Source organism: Protopterus annectens, chromosome 3.part1 (assembly GCF_019279795.1).
Source record: "Protopterus annectens isolate FY-2018-M chromosome 3.part1, PAN1.0, whole genome shotgun sequence".
Classification (NCBI taxonomy): Eukaryota; Metazoa; Chordata; order Ceratodontiformes; family Protopteridae; genus Protopterus; species Protopterus annectens.
The window spans coordinates 872197141-872217853 of NC_056732.1; positions in this window are offsets into that span (position 1 = coordinate 872197141).

Below are 20713 nucleotides of genomic sequence, written 5' to 3' on the forward strand. Positions count from 1 at the left end.
GTGGACTTGAACCAGGTCTCTGTGACAGGACAGATGTCCATATCTTCCAAGGTGAGAAGTGCTTCCAGTGAGTGCAGTTTCAGATCCCTCTGTCCCCGCCACATATACGCCATAACATTCCTACCACCTATTCTCCAACTAGTATCTCTAAAGAGAAGGTCTTAACCACTCTCTCCAAGGCCAAAAACACAGCCTCTGTGGGACCTGATAACATCCCAGGGTGCGTTCTCAATGGTTTAAAACAGGAGTTAGCAACGCCATTGGGTAATCTTTTCAACCACAGCCTAAACACTGGTTTTGTCCCTGCTGAATGGAAAACAGCTACCATCATCGCCTTGCACAACGGGGGTGCATTCACCAACCCTGGGAACTATAGACCCATTATTCTAACCAGACGTATCTGCAAGGCAAAGGAGAGACTCATCATAGATCTTATCAACAAGGATATAGGAGGCCTTCAAAGACTTGGCCTGACCCAGTTTGGTTTTTGTTAAAGGGAGATCCTGTCTGTTGAACCTGGTGCACTTCTTCAAGACTGTCACCAAAGCCCTGAACAAATGCAAATCTGTGCATACAGCCTACCTAGAATTGGGCAAGGTCTTTGACACAATCATCAGCTCAGGCATCATTGAAAAATTCACCCTGGTTGGCATCAGCCCATATAGTGTCAGGTGGGTTGCAAACTGGCTCACAGACAGAACACATTTATTCAAAATAGGGGACTCCACCTCCACCAGCAGACCCATTACCACTGCTCATCCACAGGGATCAGTGCTGGGGCCCCTATTGTTTGGAACCTACTTCTCAGAAGTACAGGCAAAAATGAAATATCTTTAGCCTGCAACGTTTGTTGATGACTGCAAACTAAATGATGTCAACATTCTACAAGAAGGACTTAGGCAAACCGATGTTTGGTGCCAAAGTCATGGTCTTAAACTCAATGCAAAAAAAAATGCATTATCATCCTCTTTGTCAAAGATGATGTCCCTGCAGTTTACTGTATTAATAGCAACACCCTAAGCTCTAAATCAGTGGGGAGAAATTTGGGCACATAGGTTAACAGCAGCCTTACTTTTGATCACCATGTCTCCATGGTAGTAAGGAAGGCCTTCTACATTGCTCACCTCATTAGCAAGAACATAGCTTCTGGAACAAAAGAGGTTATAAATCCCTGTACTCTTCCATCATCAGGCCAATAATAGAGTACAATGGTCCCTATGGTATGTACATAATCAGGCAACTGCAGCAACTGGAAACACCTCAAAGGTACCTCACAAAGAAAATTCGGGGTCTTCAGCATATGTCTTGAAATCACTGCCATTATACACTGTATTGTATAGACATCAAAGGTGACATTTGCCTTGCATACAGAGCAATCTCTGATCCTGCCTTAATGGAAATGCTGCATATTCATAAGTCAAATGGCCCACAATTCACTCTCTCTCTAGGGACCTTCACCTAGCATGTGACATCTTCAGGACTTGCTGGAGAGACATATATGTCTCCCAAAGGTTGCATCTCCTCTGGAATAAATTTCCAATACAGGTTAAAATGAGCTCCTTGTTAACCCTTTTTAAGCGTTGTGAAGATAGGTAAAGGCTGCCAGCCTTGCCAGAGAGAATTTTGTAGATAATTTTGTCATTTGTAAATATTAATATAAGCCACAGGCTTGTTCTCTAAAATGTGAAAAGACTGCATTGGATATTGAACTGCAAAAATGTAACAACAGTGCACTCCGCTGTAAGAAAGCTAAGTCAAGCATTTCATGACTGTCTTTGATGTTAAAATTCGGAGCCAATATGTCTAGAGGGAGGCATCCTGCCTATTGTTTTGAGGCCAGAGTTAATGGCTAGAATTTGCATGTATAAATGTCTTTATTGCTCAGGTTTCTGACCCAGTGTAAAGATGGTAAATGTAGTTTCTGTTAGCCTGGGAAAACCAGAGAAATGTAAAGAATGACGTCATGTGAAGCAGCTCTGTATTATCAATTTAAAGAGAGAGAATCAGAGAGCTCAGAGCATTTTGTCTTGAGAACATCCAACTCAGCACTGCCTGTTTCTGTATGTAAGATTATTTTAGAACTGTGTTTTCTCTTAGAAATAGCTAGGAATTAAGAAGATTAGACTAGTTTGATTTTCTGGGATGTCAGAACTTTTCTACTGTATTATTTTAAGTATTTATCTGTGATCTCTGAACTCTAGACTGGCACTGTATAGTAAGAATTATTGTCTTGTGTTTTTATTATTTATTATTGAATATTTTTAAACCTTTCAACTGTGGCTGTATTGTGTAGAGATAATTTAAGCTCTAAGCGTACATTGCATGTATATAGTGATACTGTACCAATTCACTCCAAATAAGCTTTGCTGTTCAGTCACACTTAGCATTTGGATAATAATATTGCACAGTAAAAATTGGACACCCTTTTAAAATGCCAGTAAAATGCCAAGTTACTAAGATGGAGCTTAGGGTTGCAAGCATATGATATGTCAGTGCAGCACTGCAGTGGGATTAGCAATACCAACACAGATGGGCTCTCAATACAGGGAATGAGGTAAAATATACTCAGATAGACCTAACCCTCTCAAGCAACATTTCTCAAGGGTCACTTGAAAAACTAGCTTGGGTTCTCCAGGGGGGAGATGTGTGAAGATTATAAAGCTGTAACTGTGTTGTCTAAACTTGCTGATTGTGAACATTTTGATTATACTGATGCTAAAAATCACTTGTTAGAATGCTTTGAGCTAACACCTGAAAAGTATAGGAAAAAGTTTTGTGAGCATAGACGCAAGGCAGATGAAAGTGTGTGTGAATATGTTGCTGAACTGAGCACTTATTTTCATAGGTGGCTGACTGGATGTCAGGTCACTACTTTTGAAGGGCTTTCAGACCTTTTGGTGAGGGAACAATCCCTTAGCACTTTGCCTGAGGACATAAAGATCTGGTAAGCTGAGAGACAATGTGCTACTTTAGATGAGTTGGGGAAGAAGGGAGACCTATACCTAGCAAGCAGGGCATCACTGCACAGGAAAGGGGCCCCCATTACTGCTCATGGGTCTAAAGGAACCCATGTTAGGCAGCACAGACTGCCCCAACAGAATTTGCCAATAGACGGGGAAGCCACTAGTCCAGATATATGTTCAGGACCTAGGGTCAAATGTTTTGAATTCAACCAGTGGGGCCATTTGGCATACAGATGTCCATGGAGGTAAGGTGGGGAACAAAAGGTGAGAGAGCCAGTAAGTGGGAAAGACAAAATGCCAATAGTAGGTTGTCTTGAGACAACCAGGGTACCAAACTACCATTGTGCATATGTCCTGATAGGGAAGGATTTGGATGTGACAGTACCATGTCCTTATGCAGTTACATGCAGTCAGGCTAGGAGACAAGCATGTGGGTATGACAACTTGTGCGAGACCCAGACAGAATACATACTTGCAGCCAGGACTGGTGAGGTGGTTACTTCAGGGAAGAAGCTATACTGTAGCAGTGAGACTGAAGGTGAGCCACAGCTGCTTGTGGGTACTGATGTTCTTTTGGACAGAGTGACTGCAAAGGTAGAGGTGAGTAGTAATACCCAGGCTGACAGTGAGGTGTCATGGTCAGAGGATGCCAGACTTCCTGTGGAAGGTGAGCTGGGAAGGGTGACAAAGAGAGAGTTGAGACAAGCTCACCTCTCAGACCCTACATTCAAGGCCTGAGGCAGGTAGCTAGTGAGGCACATGATTCTCAATGGAAGGGAGAATCTGTATATCGGGACAAAGGGTTACCGTATAGAGAGTTGATCCCTGAGGGAGGGCTAGAAGTTGAGAGGGTACAGCAGTTGGTAGTGCCTAGAGCCTACAGTCTGAAGCTTCTAGCCATAGCCCATGATATTCCCTTTGAAAGTCATATGAGCATAAAACGTACAAAGTGATGCATTATGCAGAACTTGTATTGGCCTGGAATTTCCAGAAATGTAACAGGGTCTGTGAGCAGTGCCAAAAGTTAGGCAAGACAGGAGACAAGGTGAGAGCTCCTTTGATGCCTTTGCCTGTGATTGAGGAGCCATTTCAGAGAGTAGCTATGGATATTGTGGGGCCTCTAAGTACCCCATGTTCCATAGGGAAAAAGTATTTCCTAGTGATAGTAGATTATACTACAAGATACCCTGAAGCAGTGGTTCTGTCCTTCACTGAGGCAGAAAAGGTGGCAAACGCTTTGTTAGAGATTTTCAGCAGGGTATGTTTCCCAAAGAAATACTGACTGACAGAGGTGCCAATTTCATGTCAGACCTGCTGGCTTATCTGTAGAAGTCCTGTGGGGTGAAGCACCTGAAGACCAACCCCTACTATCCCCAGACTAATGGTCTTGTTGAGAGGTTAAACTCTACAATCAAGTCCATGCTATGGGCATTTGCAGACCAGTTTAAGAGGGAGTGGGACAAATATTTGCCCCATCTGTTGTATGCTTACAGAGAGGTTCCCCAGGAATCCACAGGTTTTTCACCCTTTGAGTTGCTGTATGTGCATAGGGTGAGGAGACCTCTAGATTTAATTTGAGATGAGTGGGAAGGTGAGTATGAACCTCACAAGGAGTATGTTGTGGCATATGTCCTAAACCTCAGGACAAGGCACAGAGAACTCATGAGCTTGGCCCAGGAGAATCTGGCAGAAGGCCAACAACAGAAAAAGGCGTGGAATGACAGGATTGCTCGAGCTAGAAAGTATGCTGTGGGGCAGGGGGTAATGGTTCTCATTCCTATCAGACACAACAAGCTGTAAGCAGCTTGGGAGGGACCCTACAAGGTGGTAAGAAGGATAAGTGATGTTAACTACATGGTGGAACTGTTAAGCAGAAGGCATGGGCACAAATTGTACCATGTTAATATGATGAAACCTTACCATGATAGGGTGGGCCTTGTGCTGAGCATTTGCAGTGGGTTGCAGGAGGAGTCTGCGGGAGATCTGGTGACTGATCTCCTCAGTGAGGCTCGGATTGACACCTCAGTGGAAGAGGTAGCAATGTCCCAGAAACTATCGCCTACACTGGTTCGAGAAATCCGAGCAGTGTTACAGGAGTTTGGGAACATGTTCACTGAGAAACCAGGGTGCACCCACCTGGTTCAGCACCAGGTGGATACAGGACCCCAAAAGCTTATTAGGTGGGCCCCTTATAGGGTGCCTAAGGAAGTAAAACAGACTCTGAGGGAGGAGATACAGGACATGTTGGAACTAGGGGTGATTCAAGAGTCCAACAGTCCCTGGGCCTCCCCAGTGGTGCTGGTGCCAAAGAAGGATGGCAGCACCAGGCTCTGCGTGGACTACAGGAAATGAAATAGTTACACAGAGTCAGATGCTTACCCTATGTCTAAGACAGATGAGGCCCTAGAGAAACTGGGTGATGCTAAGTATCTTACAACCATTGATCTTACCAAGGGTTACTGGCAGGTGACCTTGACTCCCAGTGCTAAAGTGAAGTCAACCTTTATGACTCATTTTGGCTTGTATGAGTTGACAAAGATGCCCTTTGGGATGAAAAATGCCCCAGCATTTTTCCAGAGGCTGGTAGATCATATCCTAGCAGGTGCAGGAGGGTTTGCCCTTGATTACCTACATGATATTGCCATCTACAGCCATTCTTCGCAAGTGCACCTTCAACATGTCAAGGAGGTGCTGGGCAGACTGCAGAGGGCAGGTTGACCATTACACCGAGCAAATGTCAGGTGGGTATGGCAGAGGTCTCTTACATAGGCCATAGAGTGGGGACTGGTAAGATCAGGTCAGAACCTGCCAAAGTAGAAGCCAGTCAGGCATGGCCTGCACATGTTGCAAAAAAACAAGTGAGGGCATTCTTAGGGACAGCAGGGTACTACAGAAAGTTTGTCCCCAGTTATAGTATCATAGCTGCTCCCCTCCTAGACCTAACAAGGAAGAACATAGCCAACCAGAAAAATGCAAAGTTGCTATGATGGAGTCTAGGGTTGCAATCATATGATATGTCAGTGCAGTACCACAGTGGGATAAGCAATGCCAATGCAGATGGGCTCTTAAGACATGGAATGGGGTAAGGTATACTCAGATAAACCTAACCCTTTCAAGCAACGTTTCTCAAGGATCACTTGAAAAACTAGCTTGTTCTCTGGGGGGGGGGTGGAGATCTGTGGAGATAGGCAAAGGCTGCCAGCCTCACTAGATAGAATTTTGTAAATAATTTTGTCATTTGTAAATATTAATATAAGCCACAAGCTTGTTCTCTTAAATGTGAAAAGACTGCATTGGATGTTGAACTGCAAAAATATAACAAAGGCGCACTCTGCTGTAAGAAAGCTAAGTCAAGCATTTCATAACTCTCTTTGATGTTAAAATTCAGAGCAGATATGTCTAGAGGGAGGCATCCTGTCTATTCTTTTAAGGTCAGAGTTAATGGCTAGAATTTTTATGTATAAATGGATTTTATTGCTTGGGTATCTGACCAGGTGTAAAGAATGTAAATGTAGTTTCTTTTAGCTGGGAACACCAGAGAAGTGTGAAGAATGATGTCATGTGAAGCAGCTCTGTGTTATCTATTTAAAGAGAGAGAATCAGAGAGCTCAGAGCATTTTGTCTTGAGAACATCCAACTCACCACTGCCTGTTTCTATATGTAAGTTTATTTTAGAACTGTGTTTTCTCTTAGAAATAACTAGGAATTAGGAAGGTTAGACTAGTTGTTTTTTCTGTGATGTCAGAACTTTTCTACTGTATTATTTTAAGTATTTTTCTGTGATCTCTGAATTCTTGATTGGCACCGTGTAGTAAGAAGTATTGTCTTGTGTTTTTATTATTTATTATTAAATATTTTTAAATCTTTCAACTGTGGCTATTTTGTGTAGAGATAATGTAAGCTCTAAGAGTACATTGCATGCATAGAGTGATACTGTACTTAGTCACTCCAAATAAGCTTTGCTGTTCAATCATACTTACCATTTGGATAATAATATTGCACAGCAATAATTGGACACCCTTTAATAAGGGCCTATGAGTAGCTGATAAATATTAGTGGGTGGTGGCATGTGGTACTACCGTATAGTCTGGGTAAAAGGAGCACAGCTGGAGAACCTGTGCCAGCCTTCCCCAGGAGTGTCTGTGTTGTTGTATAATCTCTTATCTTAAAGTGTGTGTGTGTCAGCTACTTGAGCAGGGACACAAAGCTCTGGTTGGACAGAAAGGGTGCTGGAGGTTTTAGCTTGCCCACTAGGCTGAGATCTGGATTCTATAGCTGTGCCAGTGGGTAGTCTTAGTGGGGACCTGAAGAGAAAGGGAGGAACCAGCCCCAGACTGACTGTGATCTCTGTGTGCTCTTAAGGGACATTGTACTTTAATGTGTGTGTATTTAATATCCTTTCCCTATATGGATGCCCTTCACTGGTTTTAGTGGTGAGGATTGAGGCTCCTTGATTATTGGGCCAGTGCATGGGCATCACAACTGTAACTTGGATGATTGGATTGGAAACTGCAAATTCACCCCTGGGGTTTCACCTGTGTCCCTCTTGTAAATGGGCAATAAGTGCCGATTTAGATTTGCGTTTAACATAGAACATATCTCTACACTCTTCAGGGAACAATGGTTGAACTTGTCTAGGCTTGCAAGGACCCAAGAGCCATTAGCCTTGTAACCTGCTATAAACCTGTTAACCTATGAGCAACATGGCTAATTAACTTAGGCTGCTCTAACAGATTGCCTCATTCACATTTGTTATTAGCCGCAGATGCAAATTACCATGATGCTACACCACTTTGCGGTACAGCTTTGTGGTGCAGCTGTGATTGACTTGGAAATGGTTGCCATGATGTCCACAATAGGCTTACACTTGTGCTAAATTTTCTGAATCGGCCCCATGATATCTTTCGAAACTGCATGGTAGTGACGTGTGTTTGTGTGTGTGTGTGTGTGTGTGTGTGTGTGTGTGTGTGTGTGTGTGTGTGTGTGTGTGTGTGTGTGTGTGTGTGTGTGTGTGTGTGTGTGTGTGTGTGTGTGTGTGTATGTGTGTGTGTGTGTGTGTGTGTGTGTGTGTGTGTGTGTGTGTGTGTGTGTGTGTGTGTGTGTGTGTGTGTGTGTGTGTGTGTGTGTGTGTGTGTGTGTGTGTGTGTGTGTGTTTGTGCATGCTTTTGCTTTTGTGTTTATGTGTGGTGCTATGTAGGCAATGGTTACTTATAGGGACTCCTGACTATCTTCGTATTAACCAAGGGGATTGTCAGATAATGACAGTCAGCTGCAGTAAGTGATAGTTGGTGTTTATCTACCTCCACTCTTCAGGTATTTCTGTTTGTTTAACAATATGCAAGTATAATGTCATATCTATGCATATACATCAGACACTGTTCACATACAGCATTTCACTGTCCAAGATAGCACACAAGTCATGAATTGTTTCTTATCAGTATGGAGGGGTTACTGCATGTAATACTACCCGCATGCCAAATTATGAATGTGTGCCATATTAATTTTTCTGTTAATAATATGAGCAAGACATAGTTGATGGTACTTTGTAATATTAATTTAAAGCTTACATAAAGCTGGAAAAACTCACAATGATAACTGATGTCTGACTATAACCATTTTACAAAAATATGTACTTCAATAGCAATAAATTACAAAGATATACATATGCATTATTTTTGCCAGTGTCTCAGGCAATGCAGTGACATAGCAGCATGGTTGAAATGCATTACACAGGACAAATCAGCACATAGGTTAGGAATGTCTGCTGATCCAGATACAGTGGTCATTAAGTAAGAAATTGTAATTTCTTTTTATGAAAAACTATGAATATATTCCATATGAATATTTCTGTCAATAATTTGACACAGATAGATTATATGTGATAGTCATCCTATAAAATGCAAAAGTTATAACTAATATCTGTTAACTGTCTTCTACCAATTTGCTGATGTATATATGTTTAGTAATAAAATATTCATGTATACATACATATGTTTCTGTAAATACCTCAGGCACTCTTTACATACATTGCAGAACATTATTTCACTTGTTCACTCACCACGGAAAGCAGAAAAGAATCAACAGACAAAAGGAATGCTTGGTACCAGAGATATTATGAATATATATGCCATATGTGTAATAATTATATTACAAACGTGAAAAACAAGATGGTTATGAGATACTACTCCATTGTTTCAAAAGAATGCATACACAATGCTGGAAAAAACTTTCCTCTGACAGTTGTTTTCTGACAATTAATTTTTTTGCATATGCTTGCATCTGTTTGCCCATTAAATATGAAAAATGTGCATTTGAATCAGAATTATGCAAATAGCTCAAAACTGAGTAACATCTGCAAAACGGCTTCGATGTAAACTGAAGATCACATCATGAACAGATAATTGAGGTCTATCTAGTATGAGCAGAGATATTGATAGTTGTTTCTATACTCATAATAATAAAATATATGCATTATCTAATTATTGGTTCAGTAAATTTAGCTCAGGTAAAAACTGTCTAGCCAGGTAATCTGAAAATGAGAAATTCTGTTCAGGCTAAATGTTAATGAGGTAACGGGTTAAGGAAGATTGGCTACTCATGCAGACTAACATATAATAAATCTAAAACTAATTTAATTTGCCAGCCTTTTTCAGAATTGCACAATTCCTTTTTTTGTGTCATTTCCCTTTTGACTTTCTGGATACCTATATTATACACCTCTACCTGCAGTTAAGGGAAATTATTGGATATAAAATTATAGATCTCTGTATCTTTTCTGCACAAATATATTCTCTATAGAAATAAAATAACAAATTGTTCAAATAGACAGTGAATAACCACAACCATTAATGTACCCAGTGACCACTGCTTTTGAAAAGATGTATATTTTAAGAGAGGACATGTTGTGTGACCTTTGCAGTGCATTATAATTTCTCTGTCACTAATGTTTTTTCATAAACTTGGATTATTTTTATTTAGCAACTTGTTCTCTTGTTATTCAGTATTCTAAATGGTCAAAGGTTGTGCATCAGGTGTATTAATCTCCTAAATGAGCCAGCTAATATGAAGCTCAGAGTTCCAAAAAGATGTATTCTTCTTTTCCTTCTTCACTTGCCATTTTAGTTAGATGTTGTATAATCAGAGTACTGCCATGATGATTCAGTGCTTGTTTTACTGACCTGCTCAGCTCTGCTCCACTTCTACAGATCTGTACATAAAAAAATAATCTGCAATAGTCTTTTAGAAATCCAGAGCATCAAATATTCCCAAACAATCTAATCGGCACTGCATGCAATCAATAGCCAAAGAGGGTCTATATTAGAACACCAAAGTCTTAAAACTTCAAATGTTCTAATATCGACCCCTATTCAGCGAATGCTTAAAATATCGAACATGCAGAATAGCAATTTTTTTCCCAGGGAAAAACTTTGCTGTTCCGAAACACATACACACAACACAAGCACACCAAAAAACAGCAATCCACACACATACACTTAAAATCCTACATCTAACCCTACACTAAACTGTACATACACTACTATCTATCCACTTACCTTAACCCAAACCCTAACCCTAAGGTCCGTCACTATCGCACACTCACCTCACCCGCGCCCTAACCCTAACTCACCTCCCCTGCCCTAACCCTAACTTCTGTCACAATCGCACACTTACCTGACCTGCGCCCTAACCCTAACTCACCTAACCCGCGCCCTAACCTTCACATTCACACAATTGCACACTTACCTGAACCCGACCCATAACTTTCCACCACAGTGCTGAAAATAGCAAAGTGACAAAAAAGGCCAACCAAATTCTTTCCCTAGGAAAAAAATCGGTGTTCTGCAGCTTCACTATTTTTAGCGTTCGCTGAATAGGGGTCGATATTAGAACATTCAAAGTTTCAAGACTTCGATGTTCTAAAATAGACCCACCAAAGCAATGGCATTTGTTAGTGAAATAAAAAAAAAATCTTTATCATATCTCAGTGTCCAAAACACCCCTTACCTCATAGACTTGTCACATTGTATAGTTCTATCACATTGCTGCAGTTGTAGCTGACTACAGCACTGCTAAGCCACAGCACTACTGGGAGGAGAGGGTTCTTACTCTATATTCTCCAGTATACCCTCATCTTTCAATGCTTTTAATCTTGCAATTATTAAACCTTTAGTGTAGCAACTGTACAAGAGTTTATGCAACTATGCTTATCAGCAGTGAGAATGCTTGAAGTGTCTATTTCTCTGCAATGCAAAGTCCTCTGAATTGACTCATGTAAATCTTGGGTGCTCTTGTCTTAAAGATTTTTCTTAAACCAACAATTCTCTACACCTAAAAGACAATCTAAGTTTGACTCCTTTGTAACAAGGTTAGGCACTGCCTGAATAATCTCTGCCTTAGCAGACTCTGCTTGAATCTTAGCATCATCCATTTACATACCCAGTTAAGACTCTTCTGTCATGCCTGAGAGTTGTTGGCCTTAATAGCAAGCCCTGGCTTTTATAGTATTCTCACATCTCCTTAATGTTTTAAGCATGTTCATACCCAAACTAACTGTAGAGTGTAATATCATCCAAATAAGCAAGAGAGTAGTCCCCTGCTTCTGTTAGGACGTGAGCTACCAATCTCCAAAATGTTGCTGGGGCTGTCTTCATCAAAAAGTGCTTCTTGATGAATTTATACAATGCAAAGGAGTTATAGAAACAGATGTTAAAAGTACCTACCCATAAACTTTGTTCAGGTCAAGGACAGATTCTTAGTTCCATCCAGTTGCACTAAGGCTTCATCTATAATGGGCATGAGGGGAAGGGCGGCATATGACTCTGCGTGACTATTTAGTTTCCTATAATCTACACAGACCTTGGTTCTGCCCTATTTCTTTGGCACCTCCATCAACTGTGTGGCCCAAAGAATGTTGGACTTCTGGTTTATTCCCAGATCCAACAGCTCTTGAAAGTTCTCTGTCAGTGTCTGATTTACTTGCCCAGAATATTTATAAGGGGTCTTTTTGATTTGTTGCAAGGGTCCTGTGTCCACCAGGTGTGCACCACCAGCTCAGTGCATGCTAGATTAGAAAAAGCTATATCTGTAAACACCTCTAGCAAAACCTCAGGACTCGTGAAGCTGGTAGGAGATAGCTGATGTGAAAGGCCTACATCGTCCATTGAGGTGTCAAAACTGCTATCCTTTACACAGACATCTCACTCCACCATTTCTTATTTTTCTCTCTTAGCACATATTTTACTTAATTTCAGACCCACAAGCTTGACTACTACATCACATGTAAATATGCATATATTTCAGCTCTACGTTAAATATCTTCTCTGTACTAGAATTATATCTTTGTATTTATTGTTGTACGTATTATAAGACCATGTTTTTTGCTGTACTTACAAATATTTTTGTCATGCTACTACATTTGTCTGTATAACTATTGGAGCTTTTCTCCTTGGGTCTCCACTGAAAAATAGTCTTCTGGCTCAGTTTGGACCAACCCGGTTAACAAATTTCAAATAAATAAATAATTAAAACTGAGACTCCCTGAGAATTTGTACTACAAGAATCCCATCTGGTTCCTCCTCTATCCCACATGCAGATGCTGAGTCCCTGTCATGGCAGGGCTTCATCATGCTTTGTCATGTTAACATTGCAGCTTTTGTGCTTCTGTCTATTGCCTGAAAACTCTACCATATAGTTGATATCACTTTCTGAAAACAGTGAAGGGAGATTCCCATGCTGGCTGCAATATTTTTGAACAGAAATAAGCACCATCAATTTTTAGCCAATTGCAGCTTCATTTTATTTTTCCTGCCAGAACAAAATATGGGCAGTTAGCTGGTGGGGCATGAGAAAACAAAACAGAAAATATATGTAAAAGGTACATACCTACTATCCACTTCCATACTAAAAAAGGCTGCCTTTTTCACAGGAATGTAGTCCTGTAGCCAAATGAATTAGAGTAGCTTTCTTAACATTATGGCCTCCAGGTAGTACAGAATGTATTTAATATTCTGTTAAATATATTCTGTCTTTTAGGCAGTCCAGCAAGTCCTTCAGAACCCTGCTTTTGGTGTTTTTGATATAGATCTAGGAATGCAAATAACCGTCTTGCTTTGAATTTCTAAAAGTCTCCTGCCCTTTCAAAATCAGATCAGTAATGCCCCTAATAAACCCTTCCCTTATCACTAAAGGCAAATTAAAAAAGGTACATTTTTTACTTACGTAAAAAATGGTATTTAACAATTTAAATAATTTTCTTCTCACAAACCAACGTCACTTCTTTGGGACCCTCATGACAGCCTGTCACAAGACATCAGATTACCTAAATAGCACCATTAAAGTCAAAATTTGCAAGATAATCTCTGCAAAAATACATAGCTAATAGGAGTTCCTGAAAGCTAGGGCCTTGGTCTCTGATGGTTCACACACGATATTAACTTTAGTTCACACAATAACAAATTGCCAATCACCAACATAAATAATTTTATGTTTTGATTACCTGGTCTTCTATAGAAATGGTTTCTCACTTTCCTGCATATCTGGTATATATTTTCATATTGAAGAATTTAATAAAAGTTGCCAACTAATCCTGCAAAGTAAACTAGGAAGTTTGGGGATGTTAAAATAGAGACGTTCTACAGTGACAACAAAATTTGCAAAGGAGATGCGTTTTTTTTTTTTTTTTATCTAGGATCATATGTAACTTCTAAAGTTCACCCACAATTTAGAGCTGCATTGCACAGAGTAAGATAGGGAGTGCAAGATGCTATGTGACAACAGTAAACACACTGGCATTTATCCCACCTCCTAGAAACATATGCATGCAATTCTCACCAGGTTTTGCTCCTAATCTAAATGTATTCTTCTTACAGTCTTACTTAGCATTTGCTAATTCTGAAAATATACCTGTCCAACATGACCTTTTTTAAATATGTCTTGGGCCCCAAGGTAAATGTAACTATAGATAAACAGTTCTGGCAATCAACATATTGTGCACATAAAATGCTTTCATACAAAGAAAAAGAAGTTATGTCTTACCATAACGTTCCATCTGTACTGTTGATCCTCATTCAGTCATTACGCATGGCTATTGGTTCTGAGCTTAGAACCGAGCCGGCCATTTTCCAAGCTTGCGTCAGCTTCAAACTTTTGAGCTAAACTCTTACCCACAACTCCCCTCTCCCTGTTACCTCAGATTGAGTTTGCAAGTCAAAGAAGGTAGAGGCTACCTCTGGTCAAATAACCTAAGAGAACTGGATGATGAGATCCACTAGAAACCACAGGAGGGGGGAGGAGGGAGGGTCATAATGACTGAACGAGGATCAACAATACAGATGGAACGTTATGGTAAGACATAACTTCTTTATATGATATTGTTAATCCTCGTTCATTTCTTATGCATGGAACAGAGCCCCCAGCTACCTCTATTCCTGGGAGGCTCTCATGGAAGGAAATTCCTGAGCACCATAGAACTGAAAGATGCTCTTCCCGTGGAGGCCAAATCCAATTTGTAATGACTGATGAAGTAATGAGGTGTAGCCCAAGTTGCAGCTGCACAGAAGTCATGTAAAGAAGCTCTGGCATGAAAGGCAGCAGAAGTTGCCACTGACCTTATTGAATGAGCTTTCATGGTAGTAGGCAATGAGATATTACGTTGTGTATAAATAAAGGTCACACAGTCCTTTAACCATCTAGCTAATGTGACCTTAGCAACAGCAGATCCTAATCTAGGTCCAGAAAAGGCCAAAAATAACTGGTCAGATTTACGAAAAAGTTTAGTCCTGTTTAAGCAAAAACGTATTTGCCTGTGTATATCTAGGGTATGTAGGTAATACTCTCCTCTGCTTGAATGATTGGGAAAGAAAACTGGCAATTCAATGGCTTGATTAATGGACATTTCAGAGATCACTTTAGGCAGAAATGACGGATTAGTTCTCAGAGACACTCTATCTCTATGAAAAATCAAGTATGGACTCTTGATACATAAAGCTTGAAGTTCAGAAATACATCTGGCAGAAGTAATAGCGAGCAAAAACAAGGTTTTCCATGATAAATACTTGAGGTTGCAAGAAGAGGCTGGTTAGAAAGGTGACATTGTCAGAGCTTGTAGAACTAATGATAAATCCAATGGTTGAATAGGTTCTCTAAAAGGTGGCTTCAGATGATTCACACCTTTTATAAAGGTCTTGCACAATTTATGAGACATAAGAGAGGTATCTTGGACACCTTCATGAAAATTAGAAATTGCAGCCAAATGAACTCTAATGGTAGAGGCCGATAGACCCGATTGAAACAGGTCGGCCAGATAGTCTAATATTATCGACACTGATGCTGAAAAGGGGTCTACTTGTTTATCTTTCAGCCAATAGGTAAATCTTTTCCACTTGCTCAGATAAGTAATTCTAGTGGAAGACTGATGAAAAGCAATGAGAATATCACGTACTGGTAAAGAAAGATCATTCTGCCTGGTAATCAAGGGAATTGGAGTAGCCAAGCTGTGAGCTTCAGGCTGTTCAAGTTGGGATGAATCAGGTTCTGTGGATGTGAGATCAACTCCGGGGTTGGATGGAGAATCTATGGTCAATTTAGTAGGTGAGGCCAAAGGAAGGAGAACCAAATCTGTCGAGGCCAATATGGTGCTATGAGGATCACCTTGCTCTTCAACTGACGGGCTTTCTTCAGAAACTGGGGAATGAGGGGAAAGGGTGGAAATGCGTAAAGAAGACCCGAGGGCCAATCATGGACTAGAGTGTCCCTGGGTGACTGTCACGCAGGGGGAATCAGGGCAAAGTAGTTGCTGCATTTGTAGTTGGTTGGGGATGCAAAGAGGTCGCAGCAAGGACAGCCCCAGCGGTGGAAGATCTCCGCCGCTATCAAGGGATTCAGGGACCACTCATGAGGTTGAAGAATGCACCTAATGAGTCTGTCTGCTATCATGATGGAACTCCTGGGAATATACGTTGCTAGAAGAAAATGGTTGGTAGCCATCGCCCATTGCCATATCCTCATGGCCTCTCAACAAAGGGGGTAAGATTTGGTTCCACATTTCTTGCTTGATGTACCAGACCACCACCATGTCGTCTGATTGAATTGCAATTGTCCCAGATGGCAGCAGGGGATGGAATGCTTGCAACGCCAGAAGCACTGCCCTCAGCTCTAGAACATTTATATAGAGATGGGCCTCCAGTTCGGACCAAGTGCCTTGGACTGTCTGTCCCTGACATAGCCCCCCCACCCCATCAGGGAGGTGCCCGTGGTCACTGTGGCCTTGGAGAAGAGGCAAGACCATTGTGAGAGATTGTGTGTCATCCACCAATTTAAATCCTGTTTGCACCGGTGGGTTACTCGAATCATGGCTGAAAGAGGATGCTGAAAAGGATACCATTGGGTGAGCAGTAGCCATTGTAGAAGCCTCATGTGAAACTTGGCCAGGGGAACAATGGTGATGGAGGATGCCATGGAACGCAACAGCTGTAGAACTGAGTGAGACGTTGATTTTTCCATTGAAAGGATTGAAATTAGTTGTTGCTGTATCCTTAGAATTCTGTGCTCTGGAATAGCAGCTCTGCAGTTTTTTGTGTCCAAGATAACCCCTATGAATTCTGTCAACTGAGATGGGGTGAGATTGGATTTCTGCCAGTTTATGGTTATGCCCAACCTTTGAGCAGCAAGGAGAGAGTATGCCAGGGCTTTTTCCAGTAGATGTCTGGTGGGGGTGGAAATGAGCCAGTCATCTAGGTATGGAAACACCTGGAGTCCTTGAAGTCGCAAGTGAGCTGTGACAACTGCCATGCACTTTGTGAACACTCTGGGGGCTGTAGAGAGTCCGAAGGGCAGTACTCTGAACTGGTAGTGACTGGCTCCCGCACGGAAGTGCAGAAATCTTCTTGATGGCCTATCCACCTTTATGTGGTCGTATGCATCTTGAAGATCTATAGAGCACATCCAATCATCTTTTTCCAAAAGCGGGAGGATAGACTGTATTGTGACCATCCGGAAAGTTTTTACTCTCACAAACTTGTTCAATACACTGAGATCCAAAATTGGTCTCCAGTCCCTGGTTTTCTTTGGCACCTAAAATAGTCTTGAGTAGAATCCGGATCCTATCTGGTCTGGAGGGACTATTTGGATGACGCTCTTTCTTAGCAGCTTTTCTATCTCTAGTGCTGCTTCTTCCCTTTGACTGGGTGGAAAGTCGGGAAGATTTTTTGAAGGGACGGGACAAAGATCGAAGGGGATATGATAACCTCTGGTTATAATCCTTTATACCCAGGAATTGGTGGTGATGGTTAGCCAGTCATACAGGTACAAGGAGAAGCGTCCCCCAACCACCTCCAGAGGAAAGGAGTTAGGCCGCTCTTCAGGAGCGCTGATAGGATTGACCAGGGAAGGAATCCCTGGAACCCTGGTTACACAGACCGCCTCTGCCCCAAAAGGAGCGTCTTCCCTGTGAGTTTCCCCCTCTGCCTCTGGGGGAGAACTCGGTCTGTGTGTCATGGAAAGGACCCTGAGATTTCTTGAACCATATCTTCCCACTCTTTTGGTTTTGAAAGAAAGCATGTTGAGGGGAAAAATAGCGGACACCTATGGCAGAAAGGGTCTTACTGTCCTTTTCACATCTGGCAAGTGTGCCTTTAACTTTGGGCCCAAACAACAAGGAGGCCTCAATGAGGGCATTAAGAAAAGAAGACTTAAAGGGTTCCGGAAAGTTGCACAAGTGCATCCAGGCATGTCGTCTCAAGACCGCAGTTGAACCCACTGCTCTAGCTGCTCCTTCTGATGTGTGAGATATCAGTCGGATAGAGGAGTTAGATATAGATTCAATGGTGGCCAGCTGAGAGGCCACTTTGTCATGGACCTCATCAGACATGGCAACAGCCAAGGTTTCAGAGAGCTCAGAAACTAGATCCCTTTGAAACCTGGTAAAATGTGCCATATAATTCAGGGACCTTATAGCAAAGGTTGCTGATGCAAAGGTGCACTTCCCTATCCTGTCCAGGGCCCGGGACTCTTTGTTAGGTTGATGGACAGTCTGGCTTTCTTCTTCTGCCAGATCCTTTTTTGTTGCGGCTGCCACCACCAAAGCATCCACAGGAAGACCTTTGGACCAATGGGGATCCGAAGCAGGAGGGGACAAGATCTTATCTGGCCTCCAGGGAGTAGCTTTGATGGTATCAGGAGCCTTCCAAGCATGCTGCACGATGAGCCAGACAAGTTTATCGGCAGGTGGAGTAACCCAGGAGGTAGGAGGCCGGGCACGAAAAGCCTGCAGGATTACAGATTCCTCAGAGGTCGGATTAGAGGACTGCCAGTCACCTCTCTGTTTCAGGATTTTGAGGATATCACCAAAAGATACCTCAGAGCATGACCGAGGGGATCCTTCCCCTCATCGAAATCTGTGTCTTCAGTGAGTGACTCCTCTGTAGAGTCCATGTGCTTCCTCTTACATTAAGTTTTCCGGTGGACCTCCTCAGAGGGAGAAGTTGGAGAAGTCAGCAGAAAAGGGTATTCCTGAAGGAATATATCCTGCGGCCCTTGCACGCGGTGTCCGCTACATTTGACTTGTGAAACCAGTGTACCAGAGGAGGACGGAGGTATAGACAGTCCAGTATCACCAGCAGCAGTGAAAGCCTTCTCAATCAGTTGGAAGGCTGGTCGATCTGAAGAGGAGTGTATGTCTAGGACAGGGGTCACCCCTCAACTTCACTGAGAAGAAAAAAAAACAGCATCCCACCACAATGCTACTGTCATAAATTAAATAAAATAATTTAATAAATATGAAGTGTACTTATGCTGTAGGCAGTGTGTATTGCTGCCACTGCCTACAGATCCATCTGGTTTTCAGCCAGGCAAAAGTGGAAGCACAACCAATCACAGCATTGGACTTCTACAGAAAGCTTTCAGATGCTAAGTTCAGTTGCCACCTTCCACCAAGCCATGGCAATGGTCACTTTAATATCATCAGCCTCAGCCTGTCACTTGTTTTCTTATACTTACTTCTTCCCATAATTTTCGATCTTCCATCAACAAAATATGGAACATAATATCTCTAAGAATTCAGAACAAAAGGCAAAATATGAACATTTACTGACAATTTAGGAATCTTGTAGCATGGCAAATGAAAGAACTGATCTGATATTGCCTATTTTCATTCTGTCCTCACTTGATGGTCTCAGGTCCAAACCATCAGATCTAACTTGGCCGTTGCAAAATCCCATAGAACTTAGAACTCTCAAGCTTCTCCCTTACTCAGAATCCACCAACCCCAATTACCTCAGATCTTGCTTGGCATGTCCAGTGAAAGACATGATTGCTAGTCTTTCAAGCTTAATGTTAGATGAGGGTATTATTTCCTCTTTTTACTGTTGTGTTTCTTGATTGTTTTCTTTTTTATCTTTCTAGTTATAGCATATGCTATAAAATACTATAGTAACCATTTTCTTTTTCTCCCTTTCCCCTGTACACTCATCATAGCTCTTCGCTACCTTTATAGGTGGATCTTTCTTTTCCTTTCCCTTTCATTAAAAAAAAAACCTTTATAGTTACACTGTTATTTAGTTAGAATGTTTAAAGTTTGGGTTTTTGGAGTGTATTCCTGTCCTTGTTATTGGTTGTTAGTAGTTGTTAGAAAATCTTGTTAAAATGTCAGAAAAAGATAAAAGTCCTGCAGTTTTTAAAAAGTGTGGAAATGTGGCCAGAAAATACCATTTGCTTGTACTGTCTTGGACCCCTTCATCTCCAAGAAAACTGTTCAATTTGTCATGCATTCAACCCAAGAGCTCTGGTCGATTGCATAAACAAATTAATATTGAAGGGTTTACTTCCTTCTTCCAGTGGTATGCATTATCTGAAGCTTCTAAAGAAAAATTAGGAAAATTTCTCCCATTTCTCCAAGTACTTTCACTGCTTTTTCTATCTCCTTGGGGAAGTCTTTGAAAAGGTCTGTTACAGATCCATCTGTTCCCTGAGATCCTAAGAAGAAAAGACCAAAACTTCCAGATCCATCTTCATCCTTGGATCGGAGACATATAAAGAAACAATCCTTGGATCTGACTGTCTCTTTGGATCTGATAAGCCTAAAAAGTTAAACATACATTGGATCAGTGTCCCTTGAATCTGACACATAGACCTAAGGATGTGGTAGTTTTACCCAGAACAAAATACTCCCCCTCAGTGGACCCAGTTCCCTCAAGAGTTCCTTCTCCCTTCTTAGAGAGGCCAATATCTCCTTCATGAATTTCTACTCACTCTTCCAGAAGCCTTATGGTAGATTATGTGGAGAGGTTAGTGAGAAAACAACCTCCCTTCAACAAATTTGTTATACAAAGAATTTCAAACCCCAAGACCTTATAACTACACTAACTTACTGCAATTGGACACCTCTCTCAGACCTCCCCCCTAGACAATGCAATAGATTACTTTAACACTATTTTTCTGAGAATACCAATTCACCTTGCCCTTACCAGAATAGGAAGAAGTCCAATTGTTACCCCTGGCTCACCAAAAGTACTTGACTACTCGTAAAACATAGAGACAAGGCATGGGAAGCATGACGTCACATCTAAACAAATGCAAATAGACAGAAATACCTCAAGTTAAGAAACAAAGCCAAAAAACAAATAAGAACAGACAAAAAAAGCACTACTCAGACATCCAAGCAAAACACAACACTAACCCACAAAAATTCTAGGCAGTCATTAATAAAATCCTACAACCAGGAAAAAACAGTACTCCACCCCAAATATCATTACCAA